The sequence below is a fragment of the Loxodonta africana genome, chromosome 14, assembly GCF_030014295.1.
Source record: "Loxodonta africana isolate mLoxAfr1 chromosome 14, mLoxAfr1.hap2, whole genome shotgun sequence".
In the NCBI taxonomy this organism is placed as follows: Eukaryota; Metazoa; Chordata; class Mammalia; order Proboscidea; family Elephantidae; genus Loxodonta; species Loxodonta africana.
The window spans coordinates 77,228,302-77,254,464 of record NC_087355.1 but is presented as its reverse complement, the minus strand read 5'-3'; the positions used below and the strand labels follow the sequence as shown (position 1 = coordinate 77,254,464).

The 26,163-nt window shown below is 48.7% G+C and overlaps 1 protein-coding gene across 1 annotated transcript in view; it reads right to left on the bottom strand.

Annotated features, from left to right (window-relative positions):
* Nucleotides 1-26,163, bottom strand: part of MYC (MYC proto-oncogene, bHLH transcription factor) — a 295,153-nt gene that overhangs the window by 18,869 nt on the left and 250,121 nt on the right. Inside the window, exons 18-19 of the mRNA XM_064268071.1 lie at nt 24,673-24,900; nt 4,963-5,211 (exon numbers count right to left, since the gene is read on the bottom strand). The gene's annotated coding sequence lies outside the window, so the exon portion shown is untranslated. The remainder of the gene's footprint in view (nt 1-4,962; nt 5,212-24,672; nt 24,901-26,163) is intronic.

The window sequence follows — 26,163 nt, the reverse complement described above, 5'->3', positions numbered from 1 at the left end:
AGTGTTTAAATGGGGGAGAGGAAGAAAGGAGAACCGGGCAATGGAGTGAATTCTCTAAGGCAGCTGGGATGGATCGTTCTCGGGATTCTGTGTACAAAGCGGAAGGATGAGGTGGCTGGCCAGGCAGGGAAGGCGGGCCAAGAGGGGGAAGTGTGCAGGAGGCCAGGCCTGCACCTGTGCAGGTGCGCAGCCACCTGGATGAACATACTGCTAAGCAGCTCAGTTTCACACACCAGTGACCAGAGGAATCGCCAGGAACAAAGGCAGAAAGGAGAAGTGGCATTTGATTGTGGCCAGAGGGAAGAAAGAATTCCCAGCGGCTAGCGAGTAAGGAGGGGAAATGGCGCTGAGCCAAGCAGCCTGGCAAGGGGGCTGCTCTCTCCCCGTCCCACCTGCCTGTCCCCGTTCCCCTCCCTCGGACAGGGCCTGAGCTCAAAAAGGCACAACAGCTAGGAGGTCCTTTCTCCGCTCTGAGGATTTGGCAGAAGACATCAGAGGGGAGAGAGGGGACCTGCCCCTGATCCTTACTACAGACCAGCAAGTCTCCTGCCGAAGATCCGCCCAGCCCTCACAGGGGCCCTCTGTCGCCTGGCCCAGCTCCTGTGGTCAAGATCCTCACCAGGCCTCCTTCTACTTGAGCTAGCAGCTTACCTTCTACTTAGGGTGGCTCTTCCCACTGGGGATTGGGTGAAGCCTCACACACTTCTCAGAAACGCCCCTCATTTAGCTTTTCAGGGCATCCCTGGGTGGGGCATACAGTCAACATGCTCGGCTGCTAACCGAAAGGTTGGAGGTTCACGTTCACCCAGAAGACAGGCTTGGCAATCTACTTCCGAAAACTCAGCCTTGAAAATCCTATGGAGCACACACAGTTCTACCTGACACACACAGGGTTGCCAGGAGTCAGAGCAACTTGATGACTTTTTTTTTTTTTTTTTTAAGCTTTTCAGAGGGACACAGCCTGCCACGAAGGATGTTTTTCCAAGCAAGAAAAGATTTTATCCCTGCAAACCAAAAACTGGTTGCCGTCCAGTCAATTCCGATTCATGGTGGCCCCAAGTGCGTCAGAGTAGAACTGCATTCCACGGGCTTTTCAATGACTGTAATCTTACAGAAGTAGGTCACCAGGCCTTTCTTCCATAGTGCCACTGGGTGACTAGAACTAACAACCTTTCAATAGTACTAGTTGAGTACAAACCATTTATGCCACCAGGGACCAAAACAGTTGCCATCAAGTCGACTCTGACTCATGGTGAACCCATGTGTTTCAGAGTAGAACTGTGCTCCACAGGATTTTCAATGGCCAGTGTTTCAGAGGTAGATTACGAGGGCTTTCTTTCAAGGACCCTCTGGGTGGGCCCAAACCTCCAACCTTTTGGTTAGCAACCAGCACGTTAGCCATGTGCACCACTAACGGAAGCTGAGCCCTGCCAATGAATACTGTGAATGACCCCAATGGGGGCCGATCGAGAGATGGCCAGGAGGTCAGGGCCAGAGAAAGGGTGACCTGATTACTTAGAGGGCCCTGTCGCTCCAGAGACCACCCCCCTGGAGCCCATTAACAGGCTGTACCTCCCTCTCAGCACTGAGCACCTCCAGAAATTAGATTATTTATTTCTGTGCCTCCTGTTGTCATCTGAGCCCCGCCCTGGACTGCAGGCCCTGTTAGAGGAGTGACCACATCTGCTGTTCACCTCAGTGTCCTCACACCCAGGAAAGTGCTAGGCACACAGCAAGTGCTGAATAAACAAATACACCTTGAGTAAATACCGTTACTCGTGGCCGAATGGACAGGAGAGGAGACGGAAGATCCAGGAGAAATCTGGAGCCACAGAGGGCCCTTGAATGCACACTTAATCCAAACCCTTGATTTCAAACAATAAAATGGATGATAATGCCAGTGCCCCCAACCTGGGTCTCAGGACTCCGAAGTGGGAGTCTTCAGGCTCTTTTTTTAATTGGTCCAAAAGTCTATCATAAATGGCACATTTCTTTTCAATAAGGCCACAAATGCCAGCAAGCGTTTTTGCTGCTGGCCAGAATCTGATCAGTTGAGTAACACAGATCAGAAACCCTAACTGGCAGGTGGATGCATTTTTAGATAAGGAAATAAATACTCAGCAAATGAAGTTTGTTTGTTTGAAAAACTTACTCCTGGGAAAGAGTAGAGAGAACCAACAAAATTCAGTTTCTGGTGTTGCAAATGTTGCGAACCTCTAGTTTAAACTAGTGGGTCATCAATTCAGGGCGATTTTGGTCTCCCCTGCCTTGTAGGGGACATTGGGCCATGTCTGGTGGAATTTTTGATTGTCATAACTGGGAAGGGGTGCTAATGGCGTCTGAAGGGAAGAGGCCATGGATGCTAAGCATAGGACAGCCCCTACCACAGGGTTATCCAGCCAATAGGCACAATGCTGTGAAACTCTGGACTCTAAAACAATTCAAGGAAGAAGCCTCAATTCTGGATTTAGCTTTAATGTCTCACATGAATACCTACCAGTGCACTACCATAAAACGGGAACTCCTTCTCCTGAACTGGCCCTGCCTTCCTCTGACCCTGTCCCCTTTTCTCCCTGCCTTCCAACTGCCCTGGCCCTCGTTCCTTGCTCTCACAGTGCTAAGCTCCTTCCCTCCACAAGGCCCCTGAAACACTACCCTGCTCCCTGGGGGACCTGTGCATCCTTCCTCGGACGGCTGGCTCCTTCCTGTTCTGGAGGTTCTGGGAAACAGACATCTCTCAGAGAAAAGATGAGCATAGTGTCCTCTTCCCCGGCAGCCTGATTGGTTCCTTATCAGAAGTTGTAATTATTTGAACTGTTTATTCCTTGTGTCTGCCCTCACCCCCAGCCCGCCCCCCCTCCACACACCAGACTGCAAGCTCCCTCAAGGCAAGGGTGATGCTGGCCCTTTACACCACTGTGTTCCAGAGTGGGGCACAGGCCTGGGCTCAGAGTAGGTACCCAGTGAGTATCTTTTGAATGCATGAATGGGTGAGCAGCGCAACAGGGCTGCTGTAGAATCTACTGCTGTGGAATCTAAAGGAACAATGGATGAGAAGGGCCCTGGTCCAGGTCCCAGGTGAAAAATGATCCTTCTATCAGCACATGCCAAGTAGCGGCCCCGAGTGAATCCTGCTGAGGGGAAGGAATTATTTTGCCCTGGGCTCTGTGGGTTGAGCTGCGCCCCCTCAAAAGATATGTTGAAGTTCTAACTGCCGGTACCTATGAATGTGACCTTATTTGGAAATAGGGTCTTTGCAGATGTAATCAAGTTAAGATGAGGTCACATGAGTTAAGATGGACCCTAATCCAAGGACTGATATCTTTATAAAGAGAGGGAGACACACAGAGAATTCCATGTGATGATGGGAACACAGATTGGAGTGATACAGCCACAAGCCAAGGAATGTTAAGGATTTTCAGCAGCCACCAGAAGCTGGGAAGAGGCAAGGAAAGATACTTCCCCAGAGGCTTCAGAGGGAGTGTGACCCTGCTGACACCTTGATTTCAGATGTCTGACCTGCAGAACTGTGAGAGAATAAATTTCTGTTGTTTTAAACCACCTCATTTGTAGTAATTTCTTAACAGCAGTCACAGGAAACTAATACAGGCTCTAACACGCTTTGACAATCAAAGGCATCTGACCGTGTGGATCAAAATGAATTATCGATAACATTGGGAAGAATGGGAATTTCAGAACACTTTATTGTGCTTATGTGGAACCTGTACATAGACCAAGAGGTAGTCATTAGAACAGAACAAAGAGACACTGCACGATTTAAAATCATGTGTGTGTCAGGGTTTTCCTTCAGAGTTTACACTTAGTTGGCCTTGGTCATCTCTAGATCATTTGGTTCTCCTTTTTTCTAATAACTTTAGATTATCAGTCCAGTACAGGCTTTCATTATAAAAGTGAATATTTAGGGGAACTCCTAAATAACCTATGTACATTGGCCATCTATGCTTCACCCATCTAAACAAGGTAAAGCTTAAGTAAAGAGTTTACTACTGGTGTTTTCCCCTAAATATTCTGATCCTTTACATAAAAATATATATCCAGGTGGTACACAAAGCATTTCTGATCCAGTCTGATTATTAGGAAGAGGGATAGTTTGATTTGCTTTCTCAAGCCAATTTTCAGTAAGGAAATTATTGTAAATAGATAATCTCCCTAATTCTGATTGTCTCTGAAGATGGAAACAAAATCAAACAAAATTACCTTATTTGCACTGCAGACGGTTGCTAATACTGTATAATTTCGATTGTTCTTCTCAAAAGAAATAGGGCATCCATCAGCTTAAGTAATCTTAGGACATGTCCAAGTATGAGATAAAAGCAAGGTACTAAAGCATGAGTATGAGAACCAGGTGGATGCTATATAGTTTAACACAATTGGCTCTTTTTCCAATAGCACTAGTATTCACTGTGGCTTTGGTTACAAAATTATAATTAAAGACTGGCAAGGCCAGTGGGTCAGAATGGTCATGTCTAATTTTGGGGATTTGATGACAAATCTAGAAATTAGTCATATCACCTGCACTAGCTACTGACTGGGCTACTCTAATAAATGGATTTTCATACCAAGCATTAATGGGGATTACGAGTATGAAAAGGAGTATCTTTAAGGAAAGTTTTCTAATGAGGGAAGCTTGTCTAAAAATAGTGTATACGGGCAAAAAAAGCATACAGATAATACGAATAAGGAAGTGGTTTCCTTTGGTTATTGGCATAAAAGACAATGTAACAGTGGACAGAAGGAAGAGCAGAAAAAATGGTCACAATACCAAAGGCAAAATGTATATAGAACCTTCTATGTTTACATTAAAGGTGAGAAACTGGACAATAATAAGCATCATACCAGTCGATAAAATTTAATTTGTATACTAAAGCTACTTCAAGGGCTGCAAATATCAAGCAAAGAGCAACTGTCTCGACAGTTGCATTACCATGTGATAATACCTACTTTATGTAGTAAGGCAGTTACCACGAAGATACCCCAGAGTAAGAAGCGAAGTCCAAAAATGTCCTCAATTTCGATTTTCATGATGTTTTGTTAGATGGACTTGGGAAAAACTGCCTTCCTTTGTCGTAGTCATCTGCTTCTGACTACCCAGGTGGCTGAACTTTAGTTTGAGTCCCTCAGTGGAACAGACTATCCAGGTGGCAGCCATGGCCTTCTTTAATTGGGAGAGATGAATCCAGTCTTAATTCCCTGTAATTTAGCAGAACAAGGATTAGTAAGAAGGACCAAAAAAATGTCCCTTCTGTTGAGGTTCTAAAGAATCTTTTCCTTGGTGTCTTTTCCAATAAACATAATCTCCAAGTTGAACAACATGTAATTGAGGTATTTCTTGCTTTTGATTATCAAGATGCCTCCCATTGCTTTAGTTTTATTCATAAGCCCTTAACCTCTAATTCACTGCCTAGAAAGCTTAATTATTTAAATCAAATGACTCCCACAATAGTCACTGGTCTTTTAAATTTCCCTCCATAAATGCATGGCTTCAGACTCCTGCCAACTATGCCAAGGAACATCTAAGAGTAACCACACATACTCTGATTAATGTTGAGAGATTTACTAAAAATATAGAAACAGCTCAAGCTGGGGATAGACTGAATTCCATGTGGTGAAATCCAGTAATCCAAAATGGCACTGCTGCAGTGATATTTTATAAGGGGGGGGGGAGGGACAAAGAACATGAATTAAAGTACTTGATTAGTATTTACAAACTTACACCATTGAAAGACATTACTTGATTGGTGGCAGATCTTTATAAGATGGGACTTCCTGTGGTGAGAACTGGTAAGGCAGGGCTTCCTGTAACGGGAACTCATAAGGCAATTGGCTTAAAAGGACATACATGTCTTCCTTAGATTGGTTATAGTGTAGTAATCATAAGGGTATTTGACGAGAGGGGGTAGTCTCAGGGTATTTATGTCATCATTACAGGACAGTCCTCCCTTAGGGAGTTCAGTGTAGTTATGTCATCATTATTGGACATTCCTCTCTTAGAAATAACCTGCATGATTAAGTCAAAACAGAAGATGGCTGTTGCTAGGGTGAAAATGAAACTAGCAACAAAGGAATCATACCGAACCTCAAGCCAGCCACTTCAAATTTTGTCAGGTACCTCAATTTTTTAAATTCCCTTACACAATTAACAACCTGCGATATGCAGATGGTACAATCTTGCTTGTTGAAAGTGAAGAGGACTTGAAGCACTTACTGATGAAGACCAAGACTATAGCCTTCAGTATGGATTGCAACTTAACATAAAGAAAACAAAAATCTTCACAACTGGACCAATAAGCAACATCATGATAAACAGAGAAAAGACTAAAAATGAAACAGAGATTTCATTTTACTTGGATCCGCAATCAATGCCCATGGAAGCAGCAGTCAAAAATCAAACGGCTATATTGTGTTGGGCAAATCTGCTGCAAAAGACCTCTTTAAAGTATTCAAAAGCAAAGATGTCACTTTGAGGAATGAGGTGTACCTGACCCAAACCATGATATTTTCAATCACTTCATATTTTCATATGCATGTGAAAGCTGGACAATGACTAAGGAAGACTGAAAAATTGATGCATTTGAATTATGATGTTGGCAAAGATGGAAGATACTATGGACTGCCAGAAGAATGAACAAATCTGACTTGTAAGAAGTACAGCCAGAATGCTCTTAGAAGCGAGGATGACGAGACTTTGTCTCATGTGCTTTGGATATGTTATTTATTAGGAAGCACAAATCTCTGGAGAAGGACATCATGCTTGGTAAAGTGAAGGTCAGTGAAAAAAGAGGAAGACCCTCAAGGAGATGGATTGATACAGTGGCTCCGACAATGGGCTTAAACATAGCAACAATTGTGAGTATGGCTCAGAATGAGGCCATGTTCTGTTTTGTTGTACGCAGGATCACTGAGTCAGAACCAACTCGACAGCACCTAACGCCACCACCACCGCCTTAAACAGGATTCTCTAGGATAAAGGTGAGGGGAAGAGCCAGCCAGGATCCCTCTACTAAAACCTCTTCTTGTAGAAGAATGAGGCTGCCCCTCATCCTCTGGCTAAACCACCTTGACCTTCACAGGACCCTCAGGACCACTGGTCAGATGAACACAGACTCTGGTGCCACTTAAAAATCCAAAGGATCTGGGTGGCGTTGGCAGCCCCCAAGGGCTAATGAATACACAGCCTGCATATGGGGTCGCCATGAGTCGGAATCAACCCCAAGGCAACTAATGACAACAACAAATGAGGTGAGTGCTCCGTAAGTGCCCATCGGATGACTGATCAATCAATTATTAAGACCGATGAGCAGAATAGAAGCACTCAGATTTAATTAGCCATCACCACCTCGGTTTATCATCAGCTGGGATTTTCTGATGGGCCATCTAAGAATATCTTGCTGCTCTGTGCACCTCCACGGAATCGCTGGTTCTGTTTCCAGCCCAGCTGGAATCATAGAACGTGGGTGGTTCTTGTGGTACAAGGGGGTTTAGGTGCATCATGGTGGAGAAGTGCAGTGGAGCAGCTAGCTCTGAAACACTTTACAAAGTCCTTTCACATCCATTAATTCGCTCATTATTTTATTTAATTATGGAAATTCGGAGGGGCAGAGGCCAAGGTCACATTCTGCAGTTGAAGAAATTAAGTGGGGAGGGATTCAGTGACAGCTAAAACGCCCATGGCTAGTAAACGGGGTGGTAGTTTCCAAATCAGGTCTTCACACTCCAAGTCCAGTGCTCCTGTCTACTGAACTAGATAAAACCAGCAAGAAGCCTGGTGGCAGCTGCCTGGCTATGGCAGTGATAGACTCGCTCACTGTTACAATTGCCTAGCCACAATGTCGAAGAAATCAAGTGTGAAAACAAACCTCACCTGTATTGCCCACCACCCTAACTCAACAACTTGAAATTCTCACTGCTGCCTTCTAGAAGTCCCCTACATGCACAGGTATTTCCATACCGTACTCACGTGAGATCATGAGCTTTGCTGTGCCACCCAACATGTTATTTCAAGGATTTAAAAATGCTCACTCGGCATTCATTCAATAAACTTTTTTGTGTACCTGCACAGGCCAGGCACGATGCTGGGCAGTAGAGAGACAATGGTGAACAAAACAGACACTGTCCTATCAGGTGAATAGGGAAAACAGACATTTATTCAATAATCAAGCAATTAAATTATTAGAAACTAAGGTAAATTGGGAGTCTCTGGCAGGTACAAATGGTTAACATGCTCAGCTGATAAACAAAAGGCTGAAGGTTCAATTAACCAGGGGTGCCTTGGAAGAAAGGTCTGGTAATCCTTCAAAAAAAATCAGCTATTGAAAACTTTACAGAGCACAGTTCTACTCTGACGCACATGGAGTTCCCATGAGTTGGAATTAGCTCAATGGCAACTGTTTCCCCCGCCCCCCACCCTGCCAATGGTAAGTTGTATAAAGGAAAAGTACAGCATTCTCACACAGCTTGTGACAGGACATTCAAAATGATAGTTTCAAGTCTTTCACAATATTGTACCAGGTGAATATAGCACAGTTTACATAACTATTCTCCATTTAGGGTTGGGTTTCACTTTTTATTATCATAAATAAAGCTACCCTGAAACATTTGAAAGTGAAATATCATGATGTCTATAATTAAAAACATTTTAGAAAAAAAAAGATGAAGTAAATTAGCAAACGTTTATAATTGTCTAAACCAGGCAATGGGGATATGGGTGTTCATCATAGTATTCGCTCTACTTTCCTATAGATTTGACATTTTCCTTGATCCAAAGATTAAAAAAAAAAAGGACAACTCAAAAGACATTTTCACGAAAATATTTTTCTCCTTTGAATTAGTCCCTGAGGATAAAACCCAGAAAGGAGATCACGAAGCCCAAATATGCAGCCATTACTAAGGCCCTTTTGCTTACCATGCTGACACTGTTGTTAAGAAATAAAAAAAAAACACCAAGCCCACTGCCGTGGAGTCGATTCCGACTCACAGCTACCCCACAGGGATTCCAAGGCTGTAAATCTCTATGGAAGCAGACTGCCACATCTTTCTCCCTCGGAACACTGGTGGTTTCAAACCGACAACCTTTCGGTTAGCAGTTGATCGCCTTAATCACTGCGCCACCAGGGCTGTTGTTGTTAGGTGTCGTCAATTTGATTCTGACTCATAGTGACCCCATGTGACAGAGTAGAACTGTCCCATAGGGTTTTCTTGGCCATTTTTTTTTTTTTTTTGGAATCTTTATGGGAGCAGACTGCCAGGTCTTTCTCCTGAGAAGCCACTGGGAAGATTCGAACTGCCAACTTTTCGGTTAACAGCTGAGCACTCAACGGTTGTACCACCAGAGTTCCTTGCATACCATGCTAGCAAAACCCATCTGAAGGCATCATACGATGGCTGAGAGCAGCATGTCGGCGCACCTCTGCCCTCCAGCCTCATTACGGCGATGGAGTGGGAGAGTTCATTTTTTTTCTCATTTACTTAGTGTAAATAGGTAATGGCTATTTTACTTTACCATTCCTCCTGTAGGCATCTGAACTGCTTCTTATAAAATCATAAAGCCACTTACAGAAGGTGGTTTGGGGTCCAAAGGACCTTTAGTTCACTGGGAAAAAAAAAATACCTGGGCCGATGTTTGGTCCCGAGTAAGTATAGGAGAGGGAAGAGAAGAAAGAAGAGGATCTCTTGTTTCTATCTCCCCTGTTCAAAACTCTGCACCTTGCTTTTATCAGGCCAAAGGATGAGGCCAAAAGAGGTGCAGACGCCACCAGCTTTAGGCTCACAGCTCTGCAGGCTTGGGAAGGTGGCCCGCTAAGCAGATGGCTGCCCAGCTTTCTGAATCTGGCCACCCAGAAGCACCCTCAGACGTGTCTCCTTGGCATGGGAAAGCAAGCCGAGGGTGGAGGGGGCCCACGGCAAGACAGAGGAGGACAGTTTTGCTACAGAAACAGCCTCCAAGATACAGGTCAAAGACTTCATCTGGCATTTTTATTCCGGGAGGACCTGCCACGGGTGGAGGCAAAGGCGGAGCACAGTTTGAACCCATGCAATGAGGAATTACTGACTTTGAGGCCACTTTATAAATCAGAGCTCTGATTTAGTTTCAATTCTCAGAGTTGGACATTTACTCTTAACTGGCGAAGCCCCAGCCTGAGCACTAATTTATGGCTAAAGGGTCTCATTTCTCTGTGATACTGACATTGCTGGAGACTCTCAGGATTTCAAGAAAAATTCTCGGCTACTGTCCAGCCTCTGTGATGAGTACATGGAGGGAGGCTGATGGGAAACCAAGGACTCTACCATCCTGTGTTAGAAGAGGTCACAGCTTTTTCTGTCCTGGAGTCACTTCCTCCCAGCCTCCTGGCCCAGGGAACAATGTGTGTGAGTCTTGGCTGTGAGTTTCCCACGCATCTAACCTGGGCACAGGTCTGGACACACATGCACACACATGTGCACACACACACAGCTGTCTGAGCTCCTTCTTGGCTGGACAAGCCTGGCAGAGTCCCTCGGCCCCACAGAGACATGGAGAACCATAGCACCACCCTCCTCAAGAGGAGAGCCTGGCAGAGTCCCTCGGCCCCACAGAGACATGGAGAACCATAGCGCCACCCTCCTCAAGAGGAGAGCCTGGCAGAGTCCCTCGGCCCCACAGAGACATGGAGAACCATAGTGCCAACCTCCTCAAGAGGAGAGCCTGGCAGAGTCCCTCGGCCCCACAGAGACATGGAGAACCATAGCGCCACCCTCCTCAAGAGGAGAGCCTGACAGAGTCCCTCGGCCCCACAGAGACATGGAGAACCATAGCGCCACCCTCCTCAAGAGGAGAGCCTGGCGTTCAGTCGGTGCTCGGTGCCTGCTGGTCTCCTTTCTCCTCCTAGTCGTCCTGTTGCTGTTAGCTGCTGTCGAGTCAGCTCTGGCCCCTGGCGACCCCGTGCACAACAGAACAAAATGTTGCCCGCTCCTATATCGGGCAATACCATGTTGTGATCCTTCTAATGGTGCAATTATCATTAAATAAGGACAACATAGCAAACCTCAGAAAAGTCTCAGGGACACCTGAGATGACATAACCTGTGATCGGTTGCAAAAAGTATCCCAAGCCTTCGCCCCTCCCTGTGCCCTTGCCTTCTGCCACAGACACTTGCAGGGCCCTCCCACTCCGACTCTGGGCTTGGTGGGTGATTTGCTTCGGCCAACAGAATATTAGCAAAAGAAAGACAAGCAGAAGCTGGGAAACCCATAGCTCAATTAGGCAGGGTCTGGCTCTTGCCCTCTGCTCTCTCCATGGGACACCCCCTAGCTAGTCTGCTGGTCCCAGGGGAGGATGGACGACACCCCAGACACCCCAGCCAAATGAGATTAGCTGACAGCCAGCCAAGCCCCAGACCTGGAGGGAGTCCATCCAAGATCTGCAGAGCCGCTCGGTCAACTGCCCTGGATGCACAAACAATACATGCTGTTCTTGAAAGCCACTGGGGTTTTGTGTTGTTTGCTACTCAGCACTAAGGGGCAATAAAGAACTGATATAGTCTATATAATGGCAGTAATACTAATGTGGCCCTGGGAAGCCACTGCGGAGATGAGAGGAGACAGAGAGTGTGGCAGGCACCCAGTGTGCAGGAGCCGTGGCCCCCGCATCTTCAATAGAGGGGCTGAGGTTGCCTCTGGATGGTCTGGGGAGGTGGAGGGAACAGCCTCGGTCCACTGACAGCCAGGAAGGCAGCAGTGGGGCGACCTGCCCCCACCCCAGCTGTAGCCCCAGACCTCCCTCCCTGCAGGCCCCCACGGTGAAGCAGAGGTGCCAGCAGCCTGATGCCCACCCACTGGGCAGGACACAGAGCCAGGACATCTGCTTCTGCCAGCCTCAGGCCTTCCAGGCTGACAGCATGGCTGCAGGTGTCTGGGCCACCACTTAAGGTTTCCTCTGATGGAAAAATAAGCTGAAAATGACTCCCCCTCCCAGCTTGCTCTGAGCACCAAACATGAAAATGAATTTGAAATCCTAACAAGGAGCGGACTGCATCATCATCGTCCCCATCATCATTGTCATCATCATCATGAAGAAGAAAACATAACACACTCAAAAGAGCACGGGGGAAGAAACGCGTAGCAAGGTGGTTATGAACTTGTGCTCCAGAACCTGAGTGCCGGGTTTAATTTCTGGACTGGCTTCTTAGGAGCTGTGTAACCTTCAAAAAATGACTTAACATCTCTGAGCTTCAGTTTTCTCATCTATAAAATGGAGATAATAGTGTTACCTACCTTGCAGAGTCATCTTTAAATGGGGATTAAATAAGTGATACATATAAAGCAATTAGAACAGTGTTGGCACATTCTTGTTGCTGTGTGCCATCGAGGCGATTCTGACTCATAGTGACCCTGTAGGACAAAGCAGAACTGCCCCATAGGTTTTCCAAGGAGCAGCTGGTGGATCCGAACTCCTGACCTTTTGGTTAGCAGCTGAGTTCTTAACCACTGCTAAGCGTTAGCTGCCATTGTCGTTATGACAGTTACTGTTACTATTGAATATCCACAGAGCAGGTGCTTTAGGTATCAATTTCTCTAATTCTCACAAGAACTCTAAGTTTGGTCTCATTAAACCCATTTTGTGTATGAGAAAGCTGATGTTCGAGGTGAGGCAGCTTGCCTAGCTGATGCTGTCCACTACACCAGGGCACCCCTGCAACGTGCAGGCTACCCCAAGGCCCAGAAATGCTCCCCTGCACACCGTACCTGCAACCAGGACACAGGGTGGCAAGCTCCCTGGCAGTTGCTGGGTCATTTTCATTTTATTTGTGCTGCTTTCTGCAGCTTTTGTCTTCTACAGTGAATTCAGCTGGGCGGGCACCCCCTGTGGGCATCAAAGGCCCCGCTGGCAGCAGATTCAAAGCCATAGTAGTGCCAAGGGTCCCTCCACTGCCAGCCACCCGCCACCCGCCAAGCAGCCCGGGAACTTTATAAGAAGGAGGTGCCCTGCCTCATAACCGCTCCAGGTGTTGCTTAACCCTCAGCCATAAGATCCGTTCCAGAACAGCCCAGGTGTGCCAACCCCAGGTGTGCCAACCTCAGGTGTGACAGGCAGGGGCTGATGTCCAAGGTGCCCCTGGACCAGTGATGGCAGGTGGATTGCTGGCAACTCAATGGGGTCTGGGAAACCTAACTCCTGTGTGTGATGAAAGAGAGTTGAGAGCAGCTTTGTGAGGAGGGTGATGACTCGAATCCAGAAGGCAGAGCCTCTACTTCCACAATTCGATATTCATTGACCAAGCATCTGCTCTAGGCCAGGCCTTGGACTTGGGCCACCGGCTTCAGATAATCTGACATGGTCCTGGCCTTGAGGGACACCCAGGCCAGAAATAGGCCTGCAGGGAAAGACACACTGAAGGCCATAATGAGGGCTCAGTAAGATGAAATTGGATCAGAAGTGAAGTGGGCTTGACATATATGGAATATCTAGAATACGCAGATGCACAGAGAACCAAGCTTATTAGCAGTGACCAAGGGCTGGGGGCCGGGCAGTGGGAGTTACCACTGAAGGCGTGCTGACTTTCTGTTGGGGAGATGAAAACCTTGTGGAAATGGATAGTGCTGATGGCTGTACAATACCATGAAGGTGATTAATATCACTGAATTGTACACATAAAACATGGTTACAATGGCAAACTTATTGTTCTATATATTTTACCACAATAAATTTTTTTTGTAGTAATTAAACATTTTAAAAAGGAAAAGGACTTAATTTTCTTTACTTATTCAATAACTATTGGGAGAGTACCACCACGTGGGAGATGTTGGGAAGATGTCCCAACTCTCATGGAACTTAGAGTCTTGTTAAATCTCCCTTGGGGAGCCACAAAGACCTTCACAGGGAAGTCTCGGGGTCTCAGCTGTGCCCTAAGCAGCCGGGGTAACCTTGGGGAACTTACATTGCCTCTCAGTGGGTCAACATCCTCATCTGTAACATGCGTATGGCAAACCCATATTACGACATCCCACAGGGCCTTTAAATATTACCCTGTAGAACAATGCCTTAACAGGAAAAAAAAGTCCACTTTATGCTAAACAGCAAAAAAAAAAAAAAAAAAAAAACTTGTTGCTGTCAAGTTGATTCGGCCTTACAGCAGCCCTACAGGACAGACTAGAACTGCTCCGTTTCCAGAGCAGTGCAGTGGCTAAAATGGAGTCAGGGGACACAGCTCTGAAACTTTGCCTGAGTGTGTGTGTAAGCAGGAATTTAGGTAAGAAACATATGCTATGTATGAGGTAAAATGTAAAACTTTAACCCTGTGATAAGCAGCATGGACTACACTCAGTGTATAACCAGAAACCCAAACCCGTTGTTTCTGAGTCGATTGTGACTCATAGTGACCCTATACGACAGAGCAGAACTGCCCAACAGGGTTTCCAAGGGGCAGCTGGTGGATTCGAACTGCTGACCTTTTGATTTGCAGCCATAAAACACCATATGCACCCGTTCTTTATTTCTTCAAACCTATGTGTATCTAAGAATATACATATGTATATATACGCCCAGTGTAACAAAACGCTGCTGGGCCCTGCACGGTCCCCATGGTCGGCTGTGGGTCAGGACGTTGTGATCCACTGTGCTTTCACTGGCTGATTTTCAGAAGTAGATGGCCAGGCCCTTCTTCCTAGTCCAGCTTAGTCTAGAAGCTCTGCTGAAGCCTGTTCGGCATCACAGCAACCTGCAGCCTTCACTGACAGACGGGCGGCGGCTGTGGGTGAGGTGCATGGGCTGGGAATCGAACCCAGGTCTCCCGTGTGGAAGGCGAGAATTCTGCCACTGAACCACCACGGCTTCGTTTACTGGGCTTCCGTGAACTAGGCGTTTTAGTCCCCCATTTACAGAAGAGAAAACTGAGGCCTGAGGCATGAAGAAGGTAAGTCCCACAGCTAGCAATGGCAGGGCGAGGACCTCAATATATGTCTGAAGCTAAGGCCTAAGCACTCTGACCACTACCCTGCACTGCATCTCCTTGGAGAGCTCAGAGTGCAGCCAGGCCTTCCCCTGCTGCCGGTTGTCCTCTGCTCCAAACAGAGGCTTGGGCTACATGGCCTTGAAGAAACCAGAGGGCTTCCCTATGCGGAGGCCTGAGAAAAAACTCTGGGTGGTGGGCACGGACCCACCCAGCAGCCCCAGATGGTGCCCACGCCAGCCGAGCTGCACATCCGGGCATTTCTGTACCCGCGTGAATGGGCTCAGAGCAGCCAGGTCCCCACGCCAGCAGACAGACATTCTGCCAGGGCTCTGGCTCCAGACCCCTGCCTCGAGTGCTCGGGCCAGTTCTGCTGGCTGCCCGTCAAGGCTTCAAAGGGGCATGCAAAGCAAGCCAGGGGACCAGGCTGGACTGGTCTGCCTGAAAGTGAGACAGCAGAACAAAAGACGGCCGTGTGGGCTGGGCTGGCGGGCGCAGCGGCAAGAAGCGGGAGGCTGTGAGGGGAGGGCCGGGGGAGAAATACAAGGTACAGTCAGCTCTGGGCAGCCTGGGCCCACGTGAGGGAGACAGAAGACCAGCAGGGGGTCACAGGATGACCCCTGTACAATGGGGAAACTGAAGCCCAGAAGACTGTCCATGCCTTGGCAGGTGGTGGCCAGCATGGAGTAACCCCTTGTGCCTGTTAGGAATCTAAATGCCTCAGTTAAGTGTCTATTTGTCTTACAGAATCCACTCACTTGGTTCTCCGTTCATCCAGTGTTGACAGAGCTCTCAGCGTGAGCCAGACACTCGGGGGGGCACTGAGGACAGAGGCATGATCTAGGACACCAGGGCATTGCTGCCAGGCCTGGGTGGGTGGGATTCCAGGGTCTCTCAGCAGGGAAGAGGCCTCCAGGATGGAGAGGAGGGCAGAGTCCTCTCATACAGCAGAGTAGTTAGGTGCAGGGCCTACACACAGACTGCCCAGCTCCTGTCCTGATTCTATCACTGGCTATGTGGCTTGGGCGTGTTACTTAACCTCCTCGGCCTCCGTCCCTGGCCTTAGGTATGTGTTCAACAAATGCCAGCTGGTATCACTGCAGCGAAATCCATCCAGACTATTGGAAGGCAAGGTTAAGCCTGCAACTCAGTACACCTGTCCCCAGCAAAGTGTGTTTTTAACTGCATCTTGCCAGCTCCCAAGGGAATCACCACCATGTGGAATGAGAGGCCTGTACTTTACAGAGAATAGAATGTTTAGTACTTAGGAACTTGGCACAGGGCCTGGCACATTGTAAGCACTCAAACAAGGTGCGCCAGTGTGATCGTTACAGGAAAGTACAACAGGGAAGGGAAGTCATTTAATTTCAGAGATGACAAGCAACATGCCCTCTGGTGCACAGCCAGGATCTCATCCCAGATCCAGGCAACTCACAGCCAGCTCTTTCCCAAACTCCAAAGACAAAGTTGCAACCTAGCCTCTGACTCTGAGCTCCTTGTGTTCTTCCTGGAAATGAGAGCCACACATAATGGAATCTGGGGACCGCGAACAGAAGCTAGTGATAGGGGTCACAATAGGTGACCCACAGGCGAGCCCGAGGTGACCAGAGAATGCAGGGTTGGGAGGGACCAGGAGGCTGAGGGACAACAGCCAGACCTCAGAGTCAGGGTTTTGGGTTCTCCTCCAAACTCTGCCAGCTCTTCTGTGGGACGTGGCCAGTCACATTGCCCATGAAGTGTCTTTTCACTGGTTAAGGAGGGCACTGGAGCACATGAATCTACAGGCAGAGGCGGAACTAAGGTATAGCAGGTAGGCTGAGTGCCCTTGGGGCTGCTTTAGGCAGGGCACCAATGAGAAGTTTCTATTGGCCATCAGGGGTTCCCTCGCCAGCTGTGAGAGATCATTCAGCAATTTAACACTCATTGCCATAGGTGCCATTTTCCGTAGATAGGTCCCTACCTACAGGGTCTCCTGCACCCCAGTCCCTCCACCATTCCAGACTGGAGGGCAGGTGGGAGGCTGTAAGGTGAAGGCTAATGTCTGACAATTTCCAGCACCTTGAATAGGACCAGCAAAGCTTTGGGAGCTCTGGGTGCCGCACCAGCCATCCCAGGAGATCCGGCCGCTTTTGCACAGCTCCAGCATGCCAGGCCCAGCTGCTCTCGGCAGGAGACACTGTGGCATGTGGGGAGCATGAGCCAAGGAGTTGGAGGATGAGAGACCTGGGCCCACCTTCCACCCCCTTCTTGACACACAGGACTTGGGGAAAAGCATTTCACCTCTCTGAGCCAAAGTGTCCTCAGGTGCAAATAACACCTGCCTCAAAGGTTGCTTGAGAGATTAAATGAGGTACTACGCCAGGTAGCATCTACACAGAAAACAGCAGCTCCGTGAAAGGTTAAATCCTTTCTCCCTATCTGATCTATTTAACCTCATGCCCCCCAAGAAGGAAAAGCCACAGGTTCTTTAATGTCTGCTACCAAACCAAAGGGTGCGTTAGAAAGAAGGTTGGGGTTTATTCTACCTGAAGGCACTGGGCATTGTTGCTCAAGGTCGCCTGGCCTCAGTTATCTCTCCTGTGAAGTGGGGCTATCAACAATGCTTCCCTCACAGGATCTTGGAGACTCTAAGTGAGCTCATGGCTAGAAAAGGGCTTCGCGTTTGGTACAGAGTCAGGGAAAAGGAGGGAAATCCTCAATGAGATGGGTTGACACAAAAGCCACAACAATGGACTCACACATACCAATGACCGTGAAGATGGCGCAGGACCAGGCAAGGTTTCATTCTGTTATACGTAAGGTCGCTGGGAGCCGGAGCGACTCAAGGGCAACTAACAACAGCGGCAACAAGTGAGTTAATGCACGCAGAAGCGCTCTGCTAACCGTAAACCTCCCCATGGGCTGGTCACCGCAAAGTTTTTATTCCAGAAAGGATTCAAGGCAGAACCACTCTTGCTGCAAGAAATGGCCTCAGAATCAGTCTCTCGCCTGGTTCTAACAGGGAGGTGGCTGTACTTTGACTCTAGATGAACTGAAACTGTTCCTAACACTTAATCAGAGACAGGCAGGGTGTCCCTGAAGGCTCCAGCAGCACGGGGATCTAGCCAGAACTCCAGCAAACTCTTTCTGACGTGGCAAAGGGGCTGGGAATGGGCCTGCGAAGAGGCAGGCATTTGGAGGAGGGCGCCTGGGGTGTAAGTATGGGGGGCTTTCTTCGGGGACCAGGGTGCCTGCTCTGAGTTGCCAGGCCTGCTGCCAGTGTTTGTTCCACACACGCTAGCTGGGCCTCCTGCCTCCTCCCCCTGGGATAGTTAGGTGGTAGGGCATTAATACCTTACCTTCCCAGGGGGTGGCTGAGAGAGGGAGGTTTAGAAAGGGCCAGGAGACAGCTCCTCAGAGAAGCTGCCAGCCCCAACAGCTGGCCCCCGAGGCCTGGAACACCCAGGGCCCAACAGCAAGCATCCTGCTTCCTCGCCCCGACCCGCTGAGCAAACACATGAGGGTGGCAGGTGCCCAGGGCTGCTGCCCAGGCAGGGCTTTCTGCCCGCTACCCCCTCCTGCCTTCTGCCCAGCCGGTGCCAGACCCGGGGAGGCACAGGAACCTCCCTGGCACAGCCTTGGTGCTCACTCTTGGAGACGGCAGGCACAGGGAGGGGCAGGTCAGGGCTGGGGCAGCAGGGAGCCGGGGTCCTCCCTCCTCAGCTCCTGAGTGGGGATGTCCAGAGGCTGCTCACCCACAGGCGGACAGTGCCAGGGATTCTTCTAACCCCCACGACCCCTCATTATGCTAACTGTGACAAGAGGGTACCATATGGGGGTACAAGAACCCTCACGTGTCCCAGGTGTCCTATTGCTTACATTCAGGAGCTCAGGTGGAGACCAGGAAACTAACGAACGCCTGCATGGGAAACTGTAACCAAGGTGTTATCTCCTTTCCGCTTACTCCCTGCTTTAGCAAACATGAAGTCCTTTCCTAGCCATGAGCTCACTCAGTCTCCAAACCTTGTGAGAGAAGCATTGTCGATAGCCCCATTTCACAGGTGACATAACTAAGGCCTTGGTTACAGTTCCTACTGGCTATGAGATCTCCACAGTCCACACCAAGGACCTGCGAAGGAGTGACAGGTGACATGGTCGTCCTGGCTGCTGTGAAGCCTTGGGAAGCTGCTTCCCTTCTCTGGGGGAATGTCCTCATGGATAAAATGAAGGGTTTGGCATAGAGCTACCATAAAAAAACAAAAACATGAAACCATTGCCATCAAGTTGATTCCGACTCATAGTGACCCTATACAACAGGGTAGAGCTGCCCCATAGGTTTCTGAGGAACAGCTGGTGAATTCAAACTGCTGACCTTTTGGTTAGCAGCCAAGCTCTTAACCACTGGACCACCAGGGCTCCAGAGCTACCCAGCGACCCAGCAATTCCACTCTTAGGTACAGCAAAAGACTTGAAAGTACGTACACCAAAGTTCACTGCATCACTGCTCCCAATAGCCAAAAAGCAGAAACAACTTAAACGTCCATCAGCAGATGAATGAATAAACAAAATGTGGTACATACATACCATGAATTATTACTCAGCCATAAAGACAAATGAAGTCCTGATAAATGCCATGACATGGATGAACTTTGAAAACGCTATGCTGAGTGAAATAATTACAGAAGGACAGCTGTGGCACAATTCCGCTTTCGTGAAATATCTAGAATAGACAAATGTATAGAGATCCAAGTTTATGAGTGGTTACCAGGGGCCGGAGGGAGGGAGAGTGGGGGAATCCTCATTTAGGGAGCACTGGGTTTCTGTTTATGGTGACAGAGAGTTTGGCAACGGGCACTGGAGCTGGTTGCACAACACGATGGACCTAACTGTTGTCACTGAATTGTTCACGTGAAAAAGGTTGAATTGGCAAATGCGTGATATATATTTTACAGCAATAAAAATAGATAAACAAATAATGGAGGGTTTGGCCTGGCCACCTGCTGAGGGTGCTGCAGAGGTGATAGGGTTCAAGAGACCGCCCTTTGCCCTCAAGGAGCCCTGAGTATAAAAGCTCCTGCGGCAACCTTCTTGGAGGTGTGTCCTGGATAAGTCACTGGGAGTCTCTGAGCTGAGTTTCTTTGTCTTTAAAATCAGGATACCAATTCCTCCCTGCAAAGTCTTGCAGTGAGAATCCAGCCTGATGTAGAACAAGGGCCCAAAACAGGGAGACTGCTCTTTATTTAAGGAGCCCTGGTGCACAATGGTTAAATACTCAGCGGTTTGAACCCACCAGCTATTCCATGGAAGAAAAGTCTTGGTGATCTGCTCCTATAAAAATTACAGCCTAGGAAGCCCTATGGGGGCAGTTCTACTCTGTCCTATAGGGCCGCAATGAGTTGGAATCGACTGACGCCACACAACACCACCAACAGCCGGCTCTTTAGCTCATCCATGCTACGGTCCCAAACTGATGACCGCAGCAAGTTGTCTTCCTCTTGATGAACATAACAGACTCGCCATGGGGCTTGGGGACCCAAAGTACTCGGTGGATCAATAGAGACGTACAAAAAGCTAGGAAACCAGCGACTCCACTCCCCAACACACACACACACACACACACACACACTCTCATGCAGAAAGACACATCTTCTTTTCCTCTCATTCATTCACTCCCTCACTCAATGCATGTCCAAAAAACAGCACCTCTGCCTCATCGAGGTCCCTGGATGGCACAAACAGTTAATGAGCTCAGCTGGTAACTGAAAGGTTAGAGATTCGAATCCACCCAGAGATGACTCAGAAAAAAGGGCTATGGAATCACCTTGAGCCAGGATCAACTCAATGCCCATTGGTTTGGTTTCTGGCTTCTTGGTCCTACAGAAAACTGGCTGAACGGAGGAATGGCACAGATCCCAGTTGATTGGAGATGTTCTGAGTGAACAGGACAGGCGTTATGCTAGATGCTTTCATAGACGGGCTACCTAATCTGTCCTTACAAGATCATCCAACCACTCAACAAGGATCTGATGTGCCAGGCAATGCACGCACTACTAGACAGCCCTGCCCTCGCCGAATTCAAGTCATCCCATAGTTAGTATTAATATTCCCATTCCGTCTACTGTCAAAACAGTGCTGCATGACAACAAAGCCTCAGAGCCACGAGGATTTAGGGCCCATGCATTTGGGGCAGGTGGGCGGCTCTGGTGATCTTGGCTGGCTCACTACAGCTCTGGGAGTTCACTGGGTGTCAGCTGGTCTAGGCTGGTGTCATTCTGGACAATTGCAGCAGCCTGGTTCTGCCCTACCAATCTCTCATCCTTCTCCTGGAAACAGAGGACCAGCCTGGCCATCTCCTTCTCATGGAGATGGCAGAGGTGAAATGGTGCCAATGAGAACACTTTTTCAAATCTCTGCTTACAACTGTTTGTCAATGTCCCATCGGACAAAGCGAGTCAAAGGGTCCAGTCCAGCACCAAAGGGACAGGGAATGGGGTAAGAATTAGGGTATTAATGCAATCAGTTGATTACACCCATTTTATAGAAGGTAAAAGGGAGGGCCTGTATAGTTGTGTTACTTACATGAAGTTACGGAGCTAAGTATCTCAGTCAGAATTTGAACACAGGTTATTTGGACTGTGCTAAGCCTCTGCCGTTGCTGATATAGCATGGGCCCGGAGAAGAGGTAACAAGCCAAAAATTCAGAACACTTACAAAGTGCACCTGATACCAGATTTGAGCCTTACCAGGGAATTCTTCAGGGCATCTTAGGTGTGGATGGCCCTGGTGAGTGTAGACAAATACTTACCTGGCCCGAGCATGGACTTGCAGATTGAGAACTAACACAGGTGTGGCTATTGACTGAGTTTTTTACCCAACACAGAATTGGAACACATAGCTACACCTCAAACAGCTAGACTCAACCAGCAGCCTGACTGGGGAGAGTGAGTATGAATTAAGCGGTTTCACAGGCAGGAATGCAACCTGCCTTGAATTTCCAAGCTCCATAAACCTGAGGCAAAGTGTGCGCAAAGGCTTCTTGTTAGCTGAGGAAAGGCTCCATTCCCACCCACACCCTCCGCATGCAAAAACATCCTCATTTACACTGGGATAAGGACAACAAGCAGCAAACCCCCTCCACACAGGCTTCTGCAGGACTGCTGTCTTTGCTAGGTTGAGAGTGGAAAGAAAAGGCCAAACAGTGACCTGAACCGATACCCGGCATCTGATTCAGTGGTTCTGGGCTGGGGCCCCGGGGCCAGTATCTTTAATAAACTCTGATACAGGTCATTCCTCTGATCACATTTCGGGTCCCCTCTACCTAAGATAGAGGAAACAATCCAGCTGTCAAATCACCACACGCCCTACGGAGACCATGCTCAAAGCTGTGAGTTCCTCACATTCTAGTGGAGAAACAGACATCAATGCACACACACATGCACACACGTGTGCAGAAAGACAGAAGGATCCGTGGTAATAGTATAACTAACAAGTACCTTGCATTACTACACGCCAAGCACTTTTTTAATTTCTGCGCAAGCATTATCTCATCAATCCTCAGGATCATTTGGTGAGCTAAGGGGTACTTTTATATCCATTTTTCAGGCAAGAAAAACGAGGCACAGATGTTAAACCAAACACCCAGTGTCTGGGAGCCAGTGAGCTGTGGAGTTCAGACCACTGACCCCAGAGCCCCGGTTCTTCCTCACTGTCTGCAGAGAAGCTGGGCAGGGGCATTGATTCTATCTGGGTGCTGCCTGACGCTAGACACTCAAGCCTGCCAGCCTGGGTCCTTTAGAAAATGAGAGTAAAGGCAAGTTTTTGAACTTGCCCTGTGGACCCAGTACCTCAGAGCGAAACTGCCGAGATCATACACTTTTCAATGGAAAGTGGCTTAGTCACGTTATCTTTCATTTTCTTCGCCCACTTGGTCATGCCGGCTTCCACCACCCTTTCGGTCAAGCCACCACCCAAGGGCAGTGTCCTGTAGCTAGGCACTGGGCCTGCTGTATACACCCTGGGAGTAGTGTGCCTTTTTCATCCCCCACTGACTTTGCTGGGGCTACTCTAGTTCCCTTTTGCAGGCAAGGATCTGGAAGGAGCCTCAGAGAGGCTGAGGAACTTGTCCAGGGCCACACAGCCAGTCCCAGGCCCGGCCTGCCTGTGAACATCAGCCTTGTCTAATCTAGAGCCAGGCGCTCGCCTCCTACAATGTGATTCATACGCTGTGTCAAGGCTCTAGGGGATTCGAAGAAAAAGTTGACACCCAGGCTGAAAAATGAGATGACCATCTTCACGGCAGGGAAAGGAACTTCCTGTGTAGTTATTAAAAGTAATGAAGCTGTGGGGGAGCAAAGAGGGGGATGGACTGGGAACAGGATATAGGCTGCTTCCCAGCAGAGTGGGCCTTTCTGAGCCAAGAGAAAGTGTGTAATCTAAGACACAGTGGGTCCGGGGCAGGGTGGGCTGCCTGGGGCCTTCATTGCCTGGTTCGCGGCCACGGGGGCCACCAGGCTTGGGCACTGGCTCTTCCTCGGTGCTTGCTCGCTGCGGACGTGGCCTTGGAGGATGGGGACGGGCCTCCAGCCAGCAGCCATCAGGACAGACTCATTGGCAAGCTTCCCTAAGATGTCATAGGAAAAGATTTTCTTCCCTCCCTACCCCATGTTTCCCCAGCCGGGGAAAAAAGAAGGCAGGCCACCCTATTCTAACCAAGGATGAGAACTCACAAATGGAAAACCCACAAACCAAAAATGAAATTCCAAAGAAAATATCATTTCCAACTCAGGTTGGTGGGAAAGTGACATGGGGCGGGGGGGGGGGGGGGGCAGTGAGTCCTGCAGCCCTCTGAGCCCGGTGGGATTGTGACTCTGGACTTGGTCATTTCATCGGGGACATATCTATGAAGTGGGGATAATCCTTTGCCCCATCCAGTGTGAGGAGAAAAAAATACAGGGGGAAAGCCCTGTGCACATGTGATGTGTTAAGCACAGGAACAAGCAAGGAACTGCAGCAATGCTGCCACTGGTGATGACATCTGCACCCGGGGATGGCGGGTTCCCTCCCAGACAAGCAGACCAAAAGCCACAAAAGGACGTGGTACAGCTTGGAGGTGTGATGCCATAGGCGCTAAAGCCAACCTGCCTGGCTTTGAAATTGGGCTCTACTACCACGCTGTGTGGCCTTGGGTAAACCACTTACCTCTCTGTGCCCGTGTCCTCATGCATAAAATGAGGATAACAGTCATCCCCACCTCTTAGCATTATTGTAAGGCTCAAATGTGCTAATCCTCAGTGATCGATACATAATATGTGCTCAATAGTGTTCGATATCAGTATACAGTTGGGGACAGGAATACTATGCCACAAATAGGAGCCCTGGTGGCGCCGTGGTTAGGTGTTCAGCTGCTAACCAAAAGGTTAGCAGTTCAAATCCACTAGCCCCTCCTTGGAAACCCTATACGGCAGTTCTACTCTGTCCTATAGGATTGCTATGAGTTGGAATTGACTCAACTGCAGGTTTTTTTTTTTTTTTTTTTAAATAGAGTAAAACACTACTTGTCAATGTTGGAACCACCTTCAGACTGTCTAAGCTACCCCTGCAAACAGAAATGCTGTTGTGGGGAGACTGTGCTAAAAATACTTTTGGGATTTTTCAAGTTCTTAGAGGTATCCATTTTAAAATAGCACAAAATGAATCCACTGTCTACTCACTTAAGAGGTATTTTAATGAGCAACTGTCAGCAACATACCTAATATGGTGTGCAGGCCCTCAATGTTCAGGGGCCTTTCTCCTTCATTCGGATGTCCCCTGACCAGTGTGTGAGTGCTGGGGATCTTCGCAGCGTCAAATGGCCGAGGCCCTGCAGGGTGCAGGGGAACAAAGGCCCTGCTTAGGGGCAGTTCCATCTAAAGGGAAGAAGAGCCAAGCGCATCACCACTGGCCTTCATCGCAGTGCCTCTGGCGGGTCCCACGAAGGCTGCAGAGACGAGAAGGCACACAGGAGAGCTGATATCAGTGGGCTGTGGATGCTTGGGGACGCATGGACAGCAAGAGAATGCAAACACACAAAAGAAAGTCCTGGGAAGTCAGGCTGGAGAGGGTGCTCCTGTCCCGACTTTCTAATTTCAGTTCCAGTTGGCATCGAGTCGAATCCGACTCACGGTGACACCATGTATTATAGCGCAGAACTGCTCCTTAAGAGTTTTCATGGTTGTGACCTTTGGGAAGCAGATTGCCAGGCCTTTCTTCCAAAGTACCTCTAGATGGGTTTAAACCATCAACCTTTTGGTTAGTAGCCAAGTGCTTAGCCGTTTGCACCATTCAGGAAGCTGACCTTGTCCCGAGTAGGGGCTGTGAATTCTAGGCTGAGGGATTTGCACTTGGCCCAGTGGACACAGGGAAACTGCGGGGTGCTGTAACCAGGAGGGGGAGATTCAGCAAAGCTGCATGGAAACTCACTTGCAGCAGTGTGGAGGAGGACTGGGAAGAGGGAGAACCCAGAACCGGCAGGCTCCTTTGGAAGCTACTGCAACATCCCACAGACACACCCCCACCTGATGCCGTCAAGTCAATTCCTACGCAGAGTGACCCTGGAAGACAGAGTAGAACTGCCCCATAGGGTGTCCAAGGGTGTAAATCTCTGCGGAAGCAGACTGCCCAATCTTTGTTCTTTGGAGCCGCTGGGGGTTCAAACTGGCAACCTTTCAGTTAGCGGCCAGGTGCTTAACCACCGCGCCACCAGGGCTCCTTGTAACATACCAGGGGGTCTGAAATCGGGAGCAAAATCCACTGAGGGGCAGTGCTGGCGTGTGGGGAGAGGAGGGGCTGGGAAGATGGGAAGCCAAGAGGAGGGGGCTGGGACAGACTGTACGTGAGCCAATGGGGGCCCCTGGGGCCCCCAGGAAGGAAGAAACATGGTCTGGAAATGAGAAGAGGGCCCAGCTCCTCCTAATGCCTCTCCTGTATTAGTTCCCTACTGCTGCCAATCACGAATGAGCACAAACTTGGCGATTTAAAACACCACACGCATTTATTATCTCAGAGTTCTGGAGCTCAGAAGTCTGAGTTGGCTCCATTGGTCTCACTGCTCCAGGTCTCATAATGCTGAAATCAAGGTGTCGGCTGCTGGGCTCTTACGGGGAGGCTTGGGAAGAATCAGCTTGCAAACTCATACAGCTTGTTGGCCAAACTCAGTTCCTTGAGGTTGGAGGATTGAGGTCTCTGTTTCTTTGCTGTCAGC